This window comes from Benincasa hispida, chromosome 8 (assembly GCF_009727055.1).
Source record: "Benincasa hispida cultivar B227 chromosome 8, ASM972705v1, whole genome shotgun sequence".
Taxonomy (NCBI): domain Eukaryota; kingdom Viridiplantae; phylum Streptophyta; class Magnoliopsida; order Cucurbitales; family Cucurbitaceae; genus Benincasa; species Benincasa hispida.
The window spans coordinates 57,347,964-57,371,506 of record NC_052356.1 but is presented as its reverse complement, the minus strand read 5'-3'; the positions used below and the strand labels follow the sequence as shown (position 1 = coordinate 57,371,506).

The window sequence follows — 23,543 nt, the reverse complement described above, 5'->3', positions numbered from 1 at the left end:
TTCATTAAATTCTAAATTCCTCTGCTTTTTGTTTTTGTTGCTACGCCCCTTTCCCAATGCCTAAAACAAGCATCTACTCTCCAACATTCATCTCAACATCACTTATCCACAAATTAAAATTTAAGTTTCATTTACGAGTTTTTTTTTATAATAATTTTATTCTTGTTTAATTTCTATGTTTAAAAATTTAAACTAATAACATAATGATAGTCATTAAATGATTTAACATATTACATTAATTTTAGTTGAATAATATGTTTAGAAATCTTTAATTCATTTTTTAACAACAAACATTTATTACACAAAAGCATCTCTCAAATATTATCTTTTCGTAAAGGTTTAAAATACTATTTTTTAAGAGATTTTTTAAAAATAGAAAAATATGAAGATTATTTACACAAAAAAAAAAAAATTAATCTTCTTTAATAGAAGTCCATAGAAGTCTATCGATGTTACAGACAATGATAAAGGTCTATCATTGATAGACACTAATAGAAGTCTATCGGTATTTTTTTTTCTTTTTTGTTACTTTTGTAAATAGTTTGACATTTTTTTCTATCTATAAAATTTTTTCAATCTTTTAAACTATTTTTTAAGAGGATTTTTAAAAATAGAAAAATATAAAAATTATTTACACAGAAAAGTAAAATTTTAATCTTCAAAAATCAATAGAAGTCCATCGATATTATAGAAAATGATAAAAGTCTATCATTGATAGACGTTAATAAAAGTCTATCAGTATTGTTTTTTCCTTTTTGTTACTTTTGTAAATAGTTTGACATTTTTCTATCTGTCAAAATTTCTCATCTTTCAAATTATATATATATATATATCATACCAATCAACCTTTTTAAGTGTGGGGCTTAAAACTTTTTAAATGCTATTGTGTTTATTTTTTTTAATGGCTTTTGAAATATACAATAAAATTTCTGGTTAAATTATAAGTTTTATTTTTATATTTTAAGTTTGTGTCTGGAAAGTTTGATGACTTATTAAATAATAAAAAAATTGCAGCTTTAAAAATATACCACAAAAATCAATATCATATCATTACTTAAAAAAATGGTCACATGGGCACTTAGAAAACATACCATAAAAATCAATATTGTATGTCACTTAAAGAATTAGTCTCACGAACACACTTTTTGTTGTCCATCTTTGATACACTAAACCAATTTTTTGCAAATTGAAAATAATAGTTTTTAAAAACTTATTTGGAATTTGATTAAAAATTCAATCCCTAGTAAGAAAATTAGCGTTGGAAAAACACTCGACTACTACCATATTTTAAAATGTCAAACTAATTTTTGAAAACTAAAAATACTAGTTCCTAAGAACTTATTTGGAGTTCAACTAAACATTCAAACATGTATCCTTGATTTCTTGATAAGGAAATTAGTGTTGGAAAGATTCCCACTAATAGTGTATGAACAAATACAATAATTTACGTGAAAATTTCTAATACCAAGAAAAATTATGACCCATCAGAAATAAATCTACTATGTAAACAATTATTAGAACATTGTCTCAAAATGACCTAAAATGAGGGTTACACTTACACAGAATTGTTAAGGATGTTGACAAATTTTGAACCGAACAATGGTGACTGTTAGATTCAATTACAAGGAGTTGTTTCTGTCTAATGCTTGAGATTGTCTCATTCCAGTGAAGGGGCACTTGATCACCGTACGATGACTTTTTTCCTGCCTCACTGGAGCATCATTGCAAAATAGATGTCACTTAGGGTACAATAGAACTATTTTGCTAAAACTTAATTGGTGTTAAAAGTGGTTTAATGCAATTAGACTTATTAAGTATGTTCATTTTTCAGCTTTTTTTTTTTAATTATGGCTACCGCTACTCTTTCACTTATTGCTACCGACAAATTGACTGGCGAAAATTATACTAGTTGGAAGAATACCATTAACACGATACTAGTCATCGATGACTTAAGGTTTGTCCTTATGGAGGAGTGTCCTCTTATTCCACTCCCAACGCTACTCAAAACGTTCGAGACGCATATGTGCGCTGGACACGAGCGAACGAAAAGGCCTGAGCGTATATCTTGGTCAGCCTTAACGAAAATTTGGCCAAGAAGCATGAGTCCATGATCACTGCACGCGAGATCATGGAGTCCCTGAGGGGAATGTTCAAACAACCGACCGAGCAGCTCAGGCACGACGCTCTGAAGTACATCTTCAATTCACGCATGAAGGAGGGAACATTTGTTTGAGAACATGTTCTCAATATGATGGTCCACTTCAATGTGGCAGAGATGAATGGGTTGAGCATCGATGAGGCCAACTAGTTTAGCATAATTCTGGAGTTGTTACCAGAAATCTTTCTTCATTTCGTAAGCAACACTGTTCTAAACAGGGTTGATTACAAACTTACAACTCTACTCAATGAGTTGCAGACTTTCCAATCTTTACTGAAAAGCAAGGAAAATAAGGTTGGTGAGGCAAATGTTGCCTCATCTTTCAAAAAGTTCCATAAAGGTTCGACCTCAGGAATTAAGTCTGCACCTTCTTCTTTCGGCACCAGCAAGTGGAAGAAGAAGAAGGGTCGTAAGTGGAAGGCACCTGCTAACCCACAACTTACTACTCCACGGGGTAGGTAACCAGTGAGGGTTGACAATGAAAAGTGTTTCATTGCAACCAGAACGGGCACTGGAAGCGGAATTGCCCACGTTATTTGGCTGAGAAGAAGAAGGCCAAACAAGGTAAATACGATTTAGTAGTTTTGGAAACTTGTTTAGTGGAGAATGATGATTATGCCTGGATTATTGACTATGGGGCCACTAACCATGTTTGTTCTTCATTTCAGGGAATTAGTTCCTGGCGATAGTTTAATGCTGGTGAGATGATGATGCGAGTTGGAACCAGACAAGTCGTCTTAGTTGTGGCAGTGGGAGGTCTTCGCTTGACTTTACATAATAGGTTTATCATTTTTAATGATGTTTATATAGTTCCCGAGTTAAAGAGGAACTTAATTTATGTAAAGTCTTTGCTCGAATATAATTATACACTGACTTTTTCTGTTAATAAAGTGTTTATTATGAAAAATGGAGTTGATATATGTTCGGCTCAACTGGAAAACAATTTGTATGTGCTAAGGCCGTTAGCAACAAATTCCCTCCATAACATAGAGATGTTTAAAACTGTCGTAACTCAAAACAAATTACTTAAAGTTTATCCTAAAGAAAATGTCTAACTTTGGCATCTACATTTAGGGCACATCAATCTCAATAGGATTGAGAGGTTGGTGAAGAATGGACTTCTAAGCGAGTTAAAAGAAAATTCTTTACCTGTGTGTACAGTCATGCCTTGAAGGCAAAATGACTAAAAGACCTTTTACTAGAAAAGGTTATAGGGCCAAAGAGCCTCTAGAGCTAGTGTATTCAAACTTTGTGGTTCGATGAATGTACAAGCCAGGGGAGGCTATAAATACTTCATCACTTTACTGATTATTATTCGAGGTATGGGTACGTTTATTTAATGCAACATAAGTTTGAGTCCTTTGAAAAGTTCAAAGAGTTTAAGGTTGAAGTTGAAAATGCATTAAATAAAACGATTAAAACACTTTGATTTGATCAAAGTGGAAAGTTTTTGGATTCTGAATTTCAAAACTATATGATAGAACATGGAATAGTTTTCCAACTCTCAGCACCTGGTACACCTCAACAGAATGGTGCATCGGAGAGGAGAAATCAAACCCTGTTGGACATGGTTCGGTCGATGATGAGTTACCCTTCCTTACCTGACTCGTTTTGGGGTTTTCCAGTAGAGACTACAGCCCATATCCTAAACTGTGTTCCCTCCAAGAGTGTTGCCAGAACACCTTTGGAGTTGTGGAATTGTCATAAAGCTAGTTTACGTCATTTTCGTATATGGGGTTTCCCAATGTATGTGCTTGAGGCTACTCCTAAGAAATTGGAACCACATTCGAGGCTATGCCTATTTGTAGGCTATCCAAAGGGACGCGATGAGGTTATTTTTATGATCCTAAAGAAAAAAAAGTATTTGTATCAACAAATGCTACTTTTCTTGAGGAGGATCATATAAAAGAACACAGACCTAGAAGCAAAATCGTGTTGAATGAGCTTTCCAAAGAAACTACTGAATCTTCAACAAGAGTTGTTGAAGAGTATGTTACCTCAACAAGAGTTGTTGACATAGGTTCATCTAGTAGGTCAAATCCACCTCAAGTGTTGTGGGAACTTCGACGTAGTGGGAGGGTTGAGAACCCACCTATTCGTTATATGAGTTTAACTGAAATCTTAGCTATGGTAGCTGATGACAAGGTTGATGATCCTTTGTCTTACAAGAAGAAAATGGAGGATGTTGACAGAGATGAATGGATCAAAGCCATGGATCTCGAAATGAAGTCTATGTACTTCAATTCAGTTTGGGATCTTGTAGATCAACCTGATGGGGTTAAACCTATAGGTTGTAAATGGATCTAGAAGAGGAAACAAGGTGTTGATGGGAAGGTGTAAACCTTAAAGGCTAGACTGGTGGCAAAGGGTTATACCCAAGTAGAGGGAGTCGACTATAAGGAGACTTTCTTGCCTGTTGTCATGCTGAAGTCTATCCGCATCCTCCTATCTATTGACTCATATTATGACTATGAGATATGGCAAATGGATGTTAAGACTACTTTTCTGAATAGCAATCTTGAGGAGACTATTTATATGGTGCAGCTCGAGGGATTCATAGTCTAAGATCAAGAACAAAAGGTTTGCAAGCTGAACCAGCCCGTTATGGACTGAAATAGGCATCTCGATCTTGGAACATAAGGTTTGATACTGCGATCAAATCTCATGCCTTTGACCAAAACGTTGATGAACCTTGTGTCTACAAGAAAATCATCAACAGTTCAGTAGTTTTCCTAGTGTTATATGTAGACAATACTCATTGGGAATGACATAGGCTTATTGACTTTAGTTAAGAACTGGCTAGTGACCCAATTCAAAATGAAAGATTTGGGAGAGGCTCGGTTTGTTCCTGGGATTCAGATCTTTTGAGATCGAAAGACCAAAATGTTAGCACTGTCTCAGGCATCGTACATTGACAAGATATTAATCAAGTACTTGACGCAAAACTCCAATAGAGGCCTTTTGCCTTTTAAGGACGGAGTTACATTGTCTAAGAAATAGTGTCCTAAGACACCTTAATAAGTTGAGGAAATGAGATGGGCCCCCTATGCATTTGTCGTAGACAGTTTGATGTATGCGATGTTATGTACTAAACCTAACATCTGCTACGCAGTAGGGATAGTCGGTAGATATTAGTCTAATCTAGGATATGATCACTAGACAACTGTCAAGAACATCCTCAAGTATCTTTGGAGAACAAGGGACTACATGCTTATGTATGGTTCTAAGGTTTTGATCTTTACAGGATATACTGACTTTGATTTTCAGACTGATAGGGATTCTAGGAAATCTACTTCAGGATCATCACTCTTAACAGAGGGACTGTAGTATAGCGAAGCACCAAGTAGGGGTACATCGCGGATTCCATCATGGAGTTCGAGTATGTAGTAGCTTGTGAAGCTGCTAAGGAGGTTGTTTGGCTCAAGAAATTCCTGACTGATCTGGAAGTTGTTACAAACATGTCTAGGCCTATCACCTTATATCGAGATAATAGTGGTGTTGTGGTGAATTCCTGTGAGCCTCGAAGACATAAGTGCAGCAAGCACATTGAGCGGAAATACCATCTCTTCCGAGACATTGTGCATCAAGGGGACATGATTGTCACTAAGATAGCTTTGGAGCACAACGTTGTTGATCTGTTTACGAAGGCCTTCACGACTATAGTGTTTGAGGGTCACTTGTAGAGTATGGGTCTATAGGATAAATGTTTCTTAATACAATTTTCGTGTCAAGAAAGATAATACACTTTGTTGGGATTGGTGTCCTAAATCTTCTGGTAGTCTTGTTGTAAACATTCTATAAACATATTGTTATTAATAAAATAAATTTTATTTTATAAACATTTACTCAATCCAATAAACTAAGATCCGTGGTTATTTTATGTAACTTAAGCATGTATGTGGAGACATACAAGTGGATCATACCTTAAGTAATAACCTAAATGGTATGTAGTAGATGGATAAAGGAGGGATGCCTTATCCTGATGACATTACAGATACGGTCCGCTTTGTAGATATTATAAGTGGTGTAAAGTGCTACAAATGGTTTGATCCTGACCATTCATGTGAAGACATGAGAGCGGGGGTATCCTATACAAAGAGTTTGTATAAGACCGGACCACGAAATGATTAGTCTCTTTATATAACGTCGTTGATAATTAAGACTTACATTTCACTAGAATGACCATAGGTGACATGACCTTAATCCTGAGTGAGTTGGGAACTCCTGCTCATGAGGGCGGTCCTTTGATTTGTATGGGTGAGAGTGGTCAGAATGTCAATTCAACAAGCATACCATTTTGGGGACTCGTCTGATTGGGGAGCTGGGAGCTCAGCTACACAAGACGAAATTCACACCTTCCCCATAGCAGGGGTAAGTAGATAAATTGCTCCCTTAAGGGTTGATTCTGGGGCTTGAACATAATGGCCACACCCTCTCCTGGCTCGAGAGGACTTGGTCATAGTGGGACTATGACTTATTATTCATTAGAGGAATCAATGGCACTTAAGGAGTTAGATGTAACTATAGGGGTAAAACGGTAAATTGGCCCAACTATAATTACGAACGATTTGTGAAGGATCATCACACTGTTGATTGGTTATATGGACACAAAAATATATTTGTAGTGCGAATAGTGCAATTGTCGGTCATTAGTGGAGTGCCCAACAGTTAATAAATGGTGAATACCGTGATTAAAGAGTTTAGTCAGTTATTCACGTACCGTTAGAGCTTTAAGCAACAGGTTCATAAGATCCCCTTGGTAGCTCAATGGGTTCAAGTTGAGAATCAGATTTTGGGTTAGTTTGAAGTGTTCAAATTAACAAAAGGAAATTCAATTATATGTGATATAATTGATACAATGTGTTTGATACATTATTATTGGAGGAATGAATATAAATATGATTTATATTAAATACAATAAGACAGAAAAAGAACTATGGTTTATATGTTGCATATGATGCAATATTAAAACTATAGGTTATAAATATAATATAATAAGTTAGTTATTATATTTATTTATAATATTTAATTATGTGATAATTATTCTTTTTCTTAACAACCGACTTGAGTGGGAGGTTAATTTGCGGTTTATAATAACTGTGAGATAAAAAGGAAAATGGTTTTCCAAATTAAATGATGATTGATTATTGTATCGTTTCACAAAAAGAAAACTATCGAGTAAAAGAGTTTTATGAAACATAGTGCCTCACAGCTTAAACGATCAAGTATTGAATTTACTATACGATGGTTACTCGTTGCTACACGATTGAGTAGCAAGTCTATACGATAGGCTTCTTCTTACTACATGATCGAGTATAAGTCTATACGATAGGCTTCTTCCTTCTCCCATTTACTCGATCGTTTACCTTCTTCATTCCTCTAACTAAAGTCATACAGAGCCCACAACTCTTGGATTCTCACACCAAGAATACCAAGATAACCTTTATGGTGGTGTTCTTGTTTTGTTTGAGGGTTGAGGTTCACCCAGTTGATCGTTGAGATCAAGTTCTGATCGTTGCATTCAAGATCATGCTGTTGGACGCGTTGTTGAACGATAGAGGGATACTTAAAGAAAGGGTTCTTCTAAAGTATGACATACTCTATCCCTTGTTTGTTCTTTAAGAAGCATGTTGTAATTTTATCGTTATGCATAATCTGTCCTTTTAGACTATAATTGTTTGTGATTTGTCTCAATGGCATTTGGAACGATCCGCTTCCAGTCATTGGTTCTCTATTTAGAGTTCCTTTAATTGGTATCAGAGCCAGGTTGTTCTGATATTCCAAATTCCATTGTTGTATTGAACTTTATTTTACAGTCTTGGTGGGTTTTAAATCTTGTGGATGGTTTTATGGATGTTACAGGATTATTGCCTATGTTTAAATCTTTTTTTAAGTTTACAAAGTGATAATTTGTAAGGGCCCCTGTGTTTTGGGCATAATTAATAAGCAATTGAGTCTGTATTCAAAGTTTTCTTTGTGTTTGAGTCATTCGTGATAAGTCTTCAAAGACACATAAAGAAGTTGTTCTCATCGAGGAAGAAGACCGAAGGTTGGCCGCATCGTGTAGCTCAGGCTAAACGATCGTTTAGATTTGGCTAAACCATCGTGTAGAAAAGTTCTACCCGATCGTGTAGTATGTACTAAACGATTGCATGGCTGATGTTAAACGATCGATTAGAAAGTTTACTTGATCATGTTGTGTTGGTTGCTCGATCGCATAGACGCTCGAGGTAAATGATCGCATAGAGTATATGATACTTGACGCATGGTAGACGTGCACACTAAACGATCGGGTAGTCGATCATGCTTCATCGCATAGTCACTGACTGCTCGATCATTCAATATGAGATATTTGACGCCTATTCCTCGATCGTCTAGACGATCATGCTTCATTGCATAGTTGTCCTCTACTCGATCATTTAGGCATGCGTTATTCGTTGTGCGCTGCATAGTTGTCGTCTAGTCGATCGTTTAGGCATGCATAGTTGTCGTCTACTCGATCGTTCTAGCATGCTTCATCGCATAGTCACTGACTGCTCGATCATTCAATATGAGATATTTGATGCCTATTCCTTGATCGTCTAGACGATCATGCTTCATCACATAGTTGTCGTCTACTCGATCATTTAGGCATGCGTTGTTTGTTGTGCGCTGCACGATCACGTGACCTTCATGCTTCATCGCATTGTTAAAAGGCACTCGATCCATGCTACACGATCGTTTATACTCGATTAGCATTATTAGACGATCACAAGGAGCTGTTACACGATCAAAGAGATGCGGCTTTGCTCGGATGGTTCAAGACCTGGTTCCCTGTTTGATCCGATGGACTCGATACTCTTTGTAATAGTTAGCTTTAATTTTACAGTTTTAAGGCTAATTATCCCAGTCCACCAACTTTTATTTAATGTACATGAGATGTATGTTTGTTTATATGCCATAATGTATGACATAGTTTTAAAACTCACCTTAGGTTATGCATTTATTCATGCATCATCTTTATATTATAAGAGTTATAATATGGAAGTTTGCATGATTAAATTACCTTAAAGCATGCTCAGCATCATATAATATAAGAGTTATAATATATGCATGCATTAAGCATATCCATGCATCATCTTTATATTATAAGTGTTAAAGTATAAGGGTATATAAAAGCATGTATGCTTGGTTCATTACTTTGTTATATAAAAGTTATATAAAGTACTAATGAATGAACAATGCATGGAACATGACACTTAGGTTTATTTATAAGAGTTATAAATGCCTTGTGGATGTCTAGCTTCGAATTGTGGTTGATTTTAATTGTTTCATTTTTTATAAGTGTTATAATTAATAAAATTAGAATTAAAATCAATAAGAAAGTGTTGCATGCAAACTTAGATTTTAATCATGTTTTAAAAGAGTTTTAAAATTTGATTGAGATAGAGCTAAGATCATGGTTCTAATGAGATTAGATATCTAAGTTTAATCTTTTAAATCGGTTGTAATAAATCTATCTATTAGGGACTTTTTGTCTAAGGGGAGTTCTACTAGGCTGGGGTATTTAAGCTGAAGGAAACGGAACACCCCTACCTAGAAAGGTGAATTAGATAGATTTGATACAAGCATGCAACGGTTGATTAAATGTTCGTTAAAGAGTTTAATGAATGTTGATCAAAAGTTGTTTTAACTTTCAAAAGTAAGAGTTACTTTTGGGCAAACCTAAATAGTCACTTAGTAAAAATAATTAGTCGTGTTTTTCTAAGTAAACTAAACCCTAGGTTGTTAAATACTCAGTGGGAGGAAAAGATATATATGATATGTCAATTCCACTCACGTTTCTCCCTTAATGTTCACACAGTGAGATTGGGAGCGTCCCCCTTCAGACGGTGTTTGCATGGGTTAATATCAAGGTGAACGGAGAGAGTATTTATAGTAAGTGGGAGAAGGATATGTGTCAACATGTCCTGCGGTCTCATTCATTGGTTTGCACTGTGAGACCTTCTTACACGGCCTCGAGGCACCCTGGGAGCATCCCCCTTTGGATGGTTTGTGCGATTAGTCAATATCAAGGCGAACTTCATAAATAGATAGAGTCGCTTTAGTTTTTGCTCCAATCGATTTTTTCCCTTCAGATTGGCTGCTTGGGGCAGAACTCTAGGATCTAAAATGAAGGGTCACACTTACGGGAAGTTGTCAAGTAAGTTAATGATTTCTTGACCAAATCAATAATGGCTAGTCGTTATAGGAACAAGAGTTGTTCTAGTGTAATGATTGGTTGAGAGTGTCTCAATTCAAAGGAGGGATAAATTGACTAGCCTTTGGTGGCTTTTGTCCTAAACTGCTGCAGCATCATTGCAAAACTAGATGTGTTACAGGGTTCATTTAGATTTTCCTAAACTTGATTGGATTTATTTTTAAAAAGTATTTGCTAAGATCTAACGTAGATCAATATATTTGTTTTTTTAGCAACATGTTAATGTTTGATTTTTCGTTAGTTGCCTTTTCTACTTTGACCGATTATATATGTTGGAAAGAGTCTATTAAAACATATTTCATGGCAAACGACCTTGTTTTTGTCATGTTCTAGGAGCGTCCTCAAGTCCCGACCCCTGATGCACCGCAAAATATTCTAATGCATATGAGGTGTAGATAAAGGCTAATTGTAAGGCCAGACTTTACATTTTGGCAAGCATACTTGATGCATTGGCCAAAAGGGTTGAGAACTTGGTCATTGCATGTAAGATCATGGACTCATTTCAAGAATTCTTTGAACGTAAGTTCTCACTTTTTGAGCAAATAGGGATTGATGACAAAGAAACCAGTGGTATCAGTTCCCAAGATGATCTCCAGTCTTGAATGTCAAGGGACTAAAGAGAAAGCAATTGTTGCTGACTCTGATGAAGTTCATCAACGAGAATTGTTCTGTGAAATGGAACTTGGAATTTATATAGGTTCTGATATTGATCCTACTACTCTCCAGAAAAGGAAGAAGTCCGGAGACAATAAATGTGATTTATTTTTCTTGGAGACGTGCTTGGTAGAGAATGATGATTTTGCCTGGATACTTGATTCAGGTGCTACTAACCACATATGTTCTTCCTATCAAGGATTTAGTTCTTGAAAAAAGTTGGAAGCTGGAGAGTTGACTCTTAAAGTCGGTACTAGTGAGGCCGTTTCAGCTGTTGCTGTATGGAGTTATTTTTGGACAAGAAACGGTATCTGTTACTGAATAACGTTTATGTAGTTCCCCATATCAAAAGGAGCTTAATTTCAGTTTCTTATCTGATTGAACAAAGTTATTCCATCTTCTTTTCTGAGAATAAAGTGTTTATTTTTAAGAATGGTATAGAGATTGATTTTGTTCAATGGAAAATAACTTGTATGTACTAAGGTCGTTAGTCATAAAAGCCTTGCTTAATATTGAATTGTTCAAAACAGCAACAAATGTAAAATGACCAAGAGTTTCTCCTAAAGAAAATGCTCATCTTTGGCATCCAAGATTAAGTCACATTAATCTCAATAGGATTGAGAAGTTGGAAAAATGTGGACTTCTAAATGGTTTAGAAGAAAACTCTTTGTCAGTATGTGAATCTTATCTTGAAAGCAAAATGACCAAACGACCTTTTACTGGAAAAGATTATAGAGCCGAGGAAACCTTGGAGCTTATACATTCAGACCTCTATGGTCTGATGAGTGTAAGAGCTCGAGGTGAGTATGAATATTTTATCTCTTTCATAGATGATTATTCTAGATATAGGTATCTATACCTAATGAAACATAAGTCTAACGCTCTTGAAAAGTTCAAGGAGTATAAGACTGAAGTTGAAAACTTGTTAGGTAAAAAGATAAAAACACTACGATTTGATTGTGGTGGAAAGTATATGGACTTAGAGTTCCAAAACTATATGATAGAACATGGAATCACGTCCCAACTCTCAGTCCCAGGCACACCTCAGCAGAATGTTGTATTAGAAAGAAGAAATAGAACTTTATTGGACATGGTTAGGTCTATGATGAGTTATGCTCATCTTTCAGACTCGTTTTGGGGATATGCAGTAGATACTGCAGTTTACATTTTGAACAATGTCCCTTAAAGAGTGTTTCTGAAACGCCTATTAAGTTATGGAAAAGCCGTAAAGGTAGTTTACGCTACTTTAGGATTTGAGGATTTTCAGCCCACGTGCTTGTGGCCAACCCTAAAAATTTGGAACCTCGTTCAAAAGTTTGCCTATTTGTAGGCTACCCCAAAGAAATGGGGGTTGATACTTCTATGATCTAAGTGAGAATAAGGTGTTTGTATCGACAAACGCTATCTTCTTGGAAGAAGACCATATAAGGGATCATAAGCCACAAAGTAAGCTTGTTTTAATGAGATTTCTAATGAGACTGCTAAGACTTCAACAAGAGTTGTTGAACAGGCTGATAAATCAACAAGAGTTTTTTATGTCATTTCATCTAGTCAACCATCTCAAGAGTTGAGACTGCCTCGACATAGTGAGAGGGTTGTGAACCCACCTGAACGCTACATGGGTTTAATAGAAGCCTAAAACGTCATATCTGATGATGGGGTTGAGGATCCGTTGTCTTATAAGCAAGCAATGGAAGATGTTGACAAAGATGAGTGGATTAAAGCCACGAATCAAAAAATGGAGTTTATGTACTTTAATTCCGTCTGGGAACTTGTGGATCAACCTAATGGGGTAAAACCTATAGGTTGCAAATGGATCTGCAAGAGGAAAAGAGGTGTAGATGGAAAGGTGCAGACCTTTATGACTGGACTTGTGGCAGGGTTATACCCAGGTTGAGAGAGTGGACTATGAAGAAACTTTCTCACATGTTGTCATGTTAAAGTCTATCAAGATTCTCTTATCTATAGCCATATTTTATGATTATGAGATATGGAAAATGGACGTCAAGACTGTTTTTTTGAATGGTAATCTTGAGAAGACCATCTACATGGCTCAACCAGAAGGATTCATTAAGCAAGATCAAGAGCAAAAAGTTTCCAAGCTTAATAGGTCCATTTATAGACTAAAACAAACATCTAGATCTTGAAATATAAGATTTGATACTGTGATCAAGTCATATGGCTTTGATCAGAATGTTGATGAGCATTGTGTTTACAAGAAAATCATCAACAACTCAGTAGCTTTCCTTGTGTTGTATGTGGATGATATCCTACTCATTGAGAATGATGTAGATTTTCTAACTACCATTAAAAAATGGCTAGTTGCCCAATTCCAAATGAAAGATTTGGAGATGCGTAGTTTGTTCTAAGGATTCAGATCATAAGGGATCGTAAGAACAACAGGTTGGCCTTGTCTTAGGCATCGTACATTGACAAGATGTTGATCAAGTACTCAATACAAATTCCAAGAAGGGTTTATCACCTTTCAGGCATGGAATTGTTTTGTCTAAGGAACAGTGTCCTAAGACCCCTCAAGAGGTTGAGGAAATGAGACGGATTCTTTACACATCGATTGTTGGTAGCCTTATGTATGCAATGTTAGGTACTAGACCTGACATTTGCTATGCAGTAGGGATTGTCAGTCGATATCAGTCCAATCCAGGATTAGATCACTGGACGGCGATCAAAACGATCCTCAAGTATCTTTTAGAGAACGAGGGACTATATGTTCGTGTATGGAGATAAGGATTTGATCCTTACAGGATACACAAATTCTAACTTTCAGATTGATAGAGATTATCAGAAATCGACATCAGGGTCAATGTTCACTCTGAATAGAGGGGATGTAGTATGGCGAAGCATCAAACAAGGACGCATCGCGGACTCCACTATGGAAGTCGAATACGTAGCTGCTTGTGAAGCTGCTAAAGAGGCTGTTTGGCTTAGGAAGTTCCTTACCGATTTGGAAGTTGTTTCAAATATGTCTTTGCCGATCACACTTTATTGTGATAACAGCGGGGCTGTAGTAAATTCTAATGAATCTTGGAGTCATCGAAGAGGCAAGCACATAGAACGGAAGTATCATTTGATCCGGGAGATTGTGCATGGCGGTTATGTGATTGTCACGAAGATCGCGTCAGAGCACAACATTGCTGATCCATTTACAAAGGTTCTCACGGTTAAAGTGTTCTAGGGTCATCTGAAGAGTCTGGGTCTACAGGATTGTTGGGAATGTCCTAGATCTCGCAGTTCGTGTTAAATATTCTATTTATTAATAAAATATTATTGAGTATTTTATTCAATAAAGTTGTTGATTTTGCATTCTATTATGAAAATCCAATAAACATATCCATGGCTATAGTATGAATACTTTAACTTTATGTGGTGACATAAACAGGATCAAGTTAATAGTATTCAGCCTAAATGGTCTATAAGTGTTTGGATAAAATTGGGTATCTCATCCTGGTAACACTATTGGACGCGGCCCATTTTGTATAGGTAATACAAATGATGTGATCCACAGATCATTCATATGGAGACATGTGAGTAGGAGCATCTTATGCAATGAGTTTGCATATAGACTGGACCACGAAATAGTCACTTTTCTTTATAATGATCGTTTACTGTTAAAATTGACTATTTCATACTTAAGTAACCTAGGATAACTCGATCTTAATCTTGAGCTAGCTATGAACTCCTATTTATTCGAGATTATTCTTTGATCTGCATGAGTAAGCGTAGTCCAACAACACTACTCAATAAGCCTTCCATTTTGGGGATAAGACCGGATAGATAGCTGAGGACAGCTCTGCAAGATAGAATTCACTCCTACCCATTTTAGGGTTAGCAGATAGGTTGTTCTTTTAAGTGCTGATTCCAGGTCTTGAACAATCAGAACCCCGCCTTCTCACGGTAGATAAGGACATGATTCATAAGTAGTATTTTGAATCAAATTGTTCATTGGAGGATCAATGGGAACTTAAGGAACAAGATGTATTTACAGGGGTAAAACGGTGATTTTGACCCAACTGTAATTACGAACAACTTGTAAAGGATTGACTTATTGATTATAGTTTATATGGACATAAATATATCAACAGTGAGGAGAGTGCAACTATCGAGCTATAATGGTATGTCTTGATAGTTAACGAATAGTAATTGATTTGGTTAAAGAGTTCTAACGAATTAATTACAAATCGTTGGAGCTCATGATCTGTAGGTCCATTAGTCTATCTACTAGCTCATTAAATTTGAATAACAAATTGAATATTGATGTATGAAATTAGGATAATGAATTTGAAATGTTCAAATTCATTTTTTAGGGTTTTCGATTGATTGTATATGATACAATTATAAATGCTTGATTTAATTGAAATTAAACGAAATTGAAAAATCAATTAATATTTAAATTATGATTTAAATAATTGATTTATTGGTGATATTGTATTAATTTAATATTAGTATTTAAATTAAATTAAATTTTTAATTAAAAAAGTTTAATTAAAAATCAATTAAAAATTGGTTTTATATAAATTAATTATTTTGAATTTATTTTATAAAATTAATTTAAATAAAATGATTTTTTGAATCATTTTAGGTTAATGGATTTCCAATTTAGAAAAACCTCACTAACATGTTTGATGGAATATCATCAAATTCCAATTTTAATTTTGGTGATGATCTTCAAGCTGAAGCTACCCACCATGCAACCCTATACATTTGCATGATTTTTACCTATATATTGAAGCTCCTATGCATGAAGATCAGAGAGGATGCTGAAATAATATTTCTGAATTGATAACCTGAAAACCTACTCTCGTTCTTCATCAATTCAACTTGTTTCAAGTGTTTCCACAACTATTCTAGCCTTAGAGCATAATAGAAGAAAGATCTCGAGTGATAGTCCTCTTCGGAGATTCCAAGCTTCTATCTTGGTGTCTTTTAGCTGAATTGGTGGAGGAATCTTCAAAAGGTAATATGGTGTTTCAAACCTTTTTTTTTTTTAATATTATATGAATACACATGTTTTAAACTCAAATTAAATGTAGGTTAAGTGCTTATTTGATTCGTAGTCTTCCGGTGCATGATATTTTGTAACACCTCGTATTTTTTTTTTAGTATTAATGTAATTTCAATAATTTTGTTAGTGGAGGAAATTATTTGGAATTTTGGAGTTCAAGTGTAAGTGCGGGATTTAATTTTTGACCTTACAAAATATTCAATTTACGAAATTAATGGTAGAATTTAATTTCTTTTTTTTTTTTTTGGGAAAGAAAGGAAATTGGTAAAAATAAAATGGAAATAAGCAAAGGAATAAATAAATGTTTATTTATTTTTCCTTTTTTTAGAGTTTTTAAGTTTTATTATTATTTTATTTATTTATTTTTTATAAAAACAAAAACTACCCCTTCTTCTTCTTCCACACCGTGCACCCCCCCTGTGAAAACCCTAGTCGTCGAACACCCAACAACCGTTTTCCGTTGAACCTAACGCCGATGAGCAGTCGGTGCCGAAGCCTCCTCATTGTGCTGTCGGTCAGACGTGAAGCCCAGCCACACGCCAGCTTCATTCGCCGTCGTCGGTCAGACCTGTTGGAGTCGCGCCGGCCTTCACGCACAAGCAAGCCCAACCGAACGATGCCGCCACTTCGAGCTTCAACTCCTGCCACTGCCTTCATGCCTAGCAGCCGCACCTTTTCTTCCAGCAGCCACTCGGCGCTACCCAGTCCTATTTGGTTGAGGCCGAGCCGCTCGTCCAACCCACCGGCCGAGCCCAGCCATCGATCTCCGCCGGTCACTACCCTCCTTCGTGGTCATTCATCAGATTTCTGCTAGTGTTGGTAAGTTCTGGGTAAGAGCGGTAGGGTTTAGAAGGTTCTCGGTTGCCCATTAAATTTTGGTTTTCTTTTTTATTAATGCCGATTATATTTGGAATTTAGATCCAAGATTGGAGTACTTCAGAGTGCGCAACGTGTTGCCTAGCGGATTCGAGTTTGTTCGGCAAGTAGTTTGGTAAGCGTTGTGATCCTTGTTGTTGGTTGTCGGTCACCTATTGATTATTAGACTAAAAGAATGGTTTAATTTTAAGTATATTGAAGGTTCTAAGTTATCATCCATTGAGTTTTAAAATCTGTTAAGAGGAGATTTTAGAGTCAAATCTTGCGAGTTTCGTTTGGGTAAGTTATTTGGTGATCGTTTGATTAAATTTGTATGTTTGGGTCCTGATTCCAAAAGACTGGAATTTAGTATTATGTTTGTATTAGGGGACTTAATTCAAGATTTATTTTGTTGGAGATTATTAGCTTGGATTAATATCTGAATTTGACTTCGAGATAAGTAATCTTACTATTGGAACTGCCCATGGGCCAGTCGCTGGATGTATGCTAGAATGATGGATGAATGTTATGGTAGAATGACATCATGATGAAATGATAGTTTAGTATAACCGATGTATGTTCTTGCTTGAGGATCTGAAAGATGTATTTGTGCACATAGATATTTGAATGCTAGCATGAAATGATATTTGATTCCATGAAGTTGTATGTGATCTGTGGATATTGAGGCATGTGTGTTTGTTGTAGAGCCATGATGTTAAAGCATATATGTATGTCATAGAGCCACATTGTGATAATTATGGTGTCAAGCATATGATAGTGATTTTATTGATTAGTTAGAATGCCCACTAGGTTTTTGTTTCCTTCGGGATTCACCAGTTTGTGTTTCCTTTGGGATTCACCAGTTATTGTGTTTCCTTTGGGATTCACCAATTTGTGTTTCCTTTGGGATTCACTAGTTATTATGTTTCCTTCGGAATCCACCAGTTTGTGTCTCCTTCGGAATTCACCAGATATTGTGTCTCCTTCAGGATTCATCAGTTTGTGTTTCCTTTGGGATTCACCAGTTATTCTGTTTCCTTCGGGATTCACCAATTTGTGTTTCCTTCGGGATTCACCAGTTATTATGTTTCCTTCGGAATCCACCAGTTTGTGTCTCATTCGGAATTCACCAGATATTGTGTCTCCTTCAGGATTCACCAATTTGTGTTTCTTTCGGGATTCACCAGATATTCTGTCTCCTTCGGGATTCACCAGTTTGTTTCTCCTTCGGGATTCACCAGTTATTGTGTTTCCTTCGGGATCCACCAGTTTGTGTTTCCTTTGGGATTCACTAGATATTGTGTCTCATTCGAGATTCACCAGATTTTTGTTCTCCTTCGGGTATTTACCAATTTGTGTCTCCTTCGAGATTTACCAGTTTGTGTTTTCTTCGGGATTCATCAGAGGTAGTGGGCATATTTAGCTACAGTAGGATAGAAATCAGTTTTTTTTTTCATGTATGTATGTGTCTCATGAGGACTAGGACAATTTATATGTTCCACTAGAGATAGGCATCTAGGGGACATAAATGCCTAACCTGACCCCAGTAGTGGGGTTACTTACTAGGTATTTTATACTCATTATTTCTCATGTTGTTTCAAGTAAAGGTAAAGATGCACCGGCGATGGACAAGCGGAATTCATGATCGAGCCACTGAGACTAGTTTCATGCTTCCACTCATGAGATTTAGACTTCTTTTTATGTTTTGCTTAGCTTTCAGTATTGATGTTTAAAACTTACTATTAAGAATCGCTTTCAGATTTATTTATTATCATTTATGATTTATGGGTACCCTACCGTTATTTTTAATATTTGAATTTAAATGGAAAGTCTTTTAAATTTACCTTATTTAATTAGCATTTATTTCACCATAACAGAGTGTCGTTTTAAGTTTCATGCATGCATGTATTTAGTAATGGCCTAACTTAAGTCCTAGGGGGTCGGGTCGTTACATATTTCATTCCTTCAATTGGTATCAAAGCATGATTTAAGCACTTAACTATTGTTAATTTGAGTTTGGTGGGTGTTTATTCATGAACTGCATGAAAAAGAATGTTGATATGGTTTTTCCAAGTGTTTTGGCATTTTAATCCTTTCAATTATATTGTTTCTCTTGTAATTGGCTCTTGCTTAATGGGCCTCAATATGTGTTTATGAGTCTGTAATTCATATGGAGTCATTATAAGTTGAAATTAGGATGTAATTGAAGAAATAAGTGAAGAAGGTCGAGCTGCAAATTTTCGGTTCTTCAGCTACTGTTTGGATTCCCAGCGAGATTAGACCCAGTTTGAGCGAGATTTCAAGTTCGAGCAAGATTTTGAATCAAGTTTAAGCGAGATTTCTATTTCGAGCGAGATTCTATTGGAATTTCGAGTGAGATTTCGAGTTTAAGCGAGATTTTGAATCGAGTTTGAGTGAGATTTCTAGTTCGAGCAAGATTCAGATGAAATTTCTGTTCAAATGAGATTTTGAATCAAGTTCGAGCGAGATTTCAAGCAAGGAGCGAGATTTCAATGAGCCAACGAGAGATCAAGTTCTGAATGAGATCTCAACTAGCAGCAAGAGATCAAGTTTGAGCTAGATTTCAATCCAAGTGAGATTCTTGAACCGGTTTAAGATGATTGTCTGGTTTAACCAGTTTTCTTCAAACTTGGCCCGGTTCATTTTAAAAATTGTTTTGATTAGCCTGGTTCAGGTGGTTCACATTTGGTTCAAGCAATTTTTGGTCCAGTTTGGAGCTGTTCGAAGTGATCAAGAAGTGGTTTGGAGCTGTCTATTGTTTTTTGTAATACATAGATTTTTCTTTACTTAAAAATGCCAAAACTAAAAACTGTATCAATATGTGTTTAATTGTTTATGCATGTGATGCATGTTATAATTAAATAAATCTTGTATATGCATACAGTATGCCATGTAAATTTAAAATCCCACTGTAGAAAGCATGTTACATGCATTGAAAGTATGTTATAAATTGTTATAATATATAGTATGCATGTATAGGGTTTCTTTTAATATAAATATATTAAATGCCTTTGATGAATGTTGTGGATGTATAGCATGTCTAATTTTTGTAAGTTGTTATAAAATTGAATTAGACTTTAAAATCCATAATAAAGAGACACAACATGCTCACTTAGGTTAAACAACTAGTTTTGACCGTTAAAATAGATTGTTACCTTATAAAATTTGGTTACAAACTTAAATCGGTTCATAAACCTGTCTAAGGCTGGGAGTACTTAAGTTAACGGTTTATGTAATACCTCCTACCTGGGGATTATGACCGAAAGATTGAGCGTTGTTAACTGATTTTATGAGCTTGCATGAGCGGTATGAAGTTTAAAACTGGTTTAAAATGCTTAGACATCGTAGGGTTATATCTAAATATAAATGTTATATTTAGATAAAAATAACACAGACTTAGGTTATTTAAAAGTTAGCCGTTTTTAACCTAAGTAAATAAATACCCAAATATTTAGAATACTTTAGTGGGGGATTAACAATATATTCAATATATAGTTATTTGCTCTCACGTCCTCAAGAGTTCATACCGTGAAATCCATGCTCGGCTTCGTGTCGCTCTTATCGCGACTACTCCATTTGAAAAGTGTTTGCATGGGTCAATAACAAAGTAAATGGGAGAAGTAGTTCGTAGTAAGTGGGTGAAGGAAATGTGTCAACATTGTCCTACGGTTTCCTCCATTAGTTTGAACTGTGAGATTTCTATGTTGCGTCTGTTATCGTTTTTAGGCGACACTAGCTAGTCGTTAACCACGACGATCCCCACGGAGGGTTGTAACATAGGATTCGGAACAACCCGAGCTTCAGTACTGAATAGGGTATTATAGTTCCGTATTGGGTATTGTCTTCCATTTTAGGGGCATATTCATACCGTTCTATAAAATCTGAAAAATGGCGGGTCACACTTACAAGAATTACTAATTGTTAGTAAAGATCTTGACCAAAAACGATAACCAAAAGAACTATAGGAGTAAAGAGTTATTCTGATATAGTATTTGGTCAAGAATTATCTTGCTTCAGTGAAGGAATTGTTGACTGCCCCATGGTAACAACTGTTCTAAATCATTAAAGTATCGTTGTAAATAAATGAAGATTTATTGGGTACTTTATTAATTTTGCTAAAATTGGATTTAGATGCATAAAGTTTAATAGAATTTGTTTAAATTTTTCTAGCAATGTCGTATTCAATTATACAACTGCTAGCTTCCGATAAGTTTAACTGTGATGGATATTCAAACTGGAAATCCAACGTCAATACGATATTAGTTATGGATGATTTGAGGTTTATGTTGACGGAGGAATGTCCCCCAATACAACGGTGAACCGAAATGTTCGGGACATCTATGATCGGTGGGTTAGGGCTAATGAAAGATCTCGGGCCTACACCTTACCAAGTATATATAATGTACTTAATAAGAAACATGCTCTTGAGATAATGGTGTCGCTTTAGGAGATGTTTGGGCAACCGTCATCCTCTGTTTGACATTAAGCCATTAAGTATGTCTACATTACTCACATGAAAGATGGATCGAACGTTAAAGAACATGTTCTCGATATGATGGTCTATTTTAATGTTGTTGAGGCTCGTGGGGCAATGATTGATGAGATAAGTCTAGTAAGTATGATATTGGAATCTCTCCCGAAGAGTTATCTGCCTTTTAGAACCAATGTTGTTATGAACAAAATTATTTATAATCTGACCACGTTGTTGAACGAATTACAGACATATCAGTCTATGATGAAACTTAAGGAAAAAGAAGTTAATGTTATTTCTAAACCTAATAAGTTTCTAAGGGGTCATCATCTGGTATAAGACCCACTGATAACAGAAAGTTTATTCCTTCTTCTTCAAAAGATAAAATAGTACAAATGAAGAAGAAGGGTAAAGGGAGAAATCCACTGCTAAGAAAAACAAAAACAAAAACAAAACTCCCAGAGAAAAGTATTTCCATTGTGGAGAGGATGGGCACTGGAAACGTAACTGTCCAAAGTATTTGGTTGAAAAGAAAGCGGAAAAGGTGAAACAATGTAAATCAGATTTAGTGGAGAATACTCACCTAACCCAGATATTAGATTCACGCGCCGCTAATCATGTTTGCACTTTTCTACAAGAAACTAGTTCTTGGAGAGAACTTTTTCAACAGGAAATGACTTTCAAGGTGGGAACGGGTGAAGTCATTTCAGCTCATGCAGTGGACGATGTCAAGCTATTTTTTGGAGAATCTTTTATCTTACTTAGAAATGTGTATTATGTACCTAAGATGAAAAGAAAGTTAATCTCCATTTCTTGTCTGCTAGAAAATATGTATAAAATATCTTTTGAATCTAATGAAGTGTTTGTTTTTTTCAAGAGGTATTCATATTTGTTCTGCAAGGCTAAAAAATAACTTGTACATATTAAAACCAACTAAAGCAAAGGTCATTATAAATATAGAGATATTTAAAATGGCTGGGACTCAAAATAAAAGAAAAAAAAATATCTCCTAACGCCTATTTTTGGCACCCCAGACTTGGTCACATTAATCTCAACAGGATTGAGAGATTAGTAAAAAATGTTATCTAAGTCAGTTAGAAGATAGTTCTTTATCTCCATGTGAATTATGTCTTGAGGAAAAAAATGATAAAAAGATCTTTTTCTGACAAAGGTCTTCATGCCAAAGAGTCTCTCGAACTTATATATTCAGAACTATGTGATCCGATGAGTGTAAAAGCACAAGGAGGCTATGAGTATTTTGTTTGTTTTATTGATGATTACTCGAGATATGGTTACATTTACTTAATCAGACACAAGTCTGAAACTCTTAAAAAGTTCAAAGAATTTAAGACCGAGATAGAAAATTGGTTAAGTAAAAGAATTAAAACACTTTGATCTGATTGAGATGGTGAGTATATGGATTTACAAATCTAGAACTATCTAGTAGATCATGGAATTCAATCCCAGCTCACAGCACCTGGAACACCACAATAAGACGGTGTTGCAGAAAAGAGAAATCGAACCTTGTTAGACATGGTCCGATCAATGATGAGTTATGCTCAGTTACCCCAATCATTTCGGGGGTATGCAGTACAGACTGTAGTATATATTCTAAACGTTGTTCCCTAAAAAAGTGTTTCATCAAAAAGTGTTTCAAAAACACCGTATGAATTGTGGAAAGGACGCAAAGCCAGTTTACATCATTTTCGTATATGAGGTTGTCCAACACGTGTTTGTACAAAATCCTAAGAAACTGGAAACACATTCGAAGTTATACCTCTTTGTAGGATACCCTAAAGAAACAAAAGAATGACTGTTCTATAATCCCAAATAAGACAAAGTATTTATATCGACAAATGCTACATTCTTGGAAGAAGATCATATAAAAAATCATCAACCTCACAGCAAACTAATATTGCAAGAAATGACCAAAGATGCTACAGAAAAATCAACAAGAGTTGTTGATCAAGCTGGTCCATCAACAACTGTTGTTGTCCTGTCACGTCCATCTCAAGAGTTGAGTATGCCTCGATGTAGTGGGAGGGTTATTCAACAACCTGAACGCTATAGGGGTTTAACAGAAACTCAAAATTGTTGGGGTTGATTCCCTAAAGTCTCGTGTCCT

General features: G+C 35.6%; 1 long non-coding RNA gene across 1 annotated transcript; it reads left to right on the top strand.

Annotated features, from left to right (window-relative positions):
* The first annotated feature begins 16,452 nt into the window (after positions 1-16,452).
* Positions 16,453-18,760, top strand: LOC120083458. The gene is made up of 3 exons (XR_005483426.1): positions 16,453-16,890; positions 16,990-17,062; positions 18,534-18,760. It is a non-coding gene; the product is annotated as an uncharacterized LOC120083458 (long non-coding RNA).
* Positions 18,761-23,543: the final 4,783 nt, after the last annotated feature.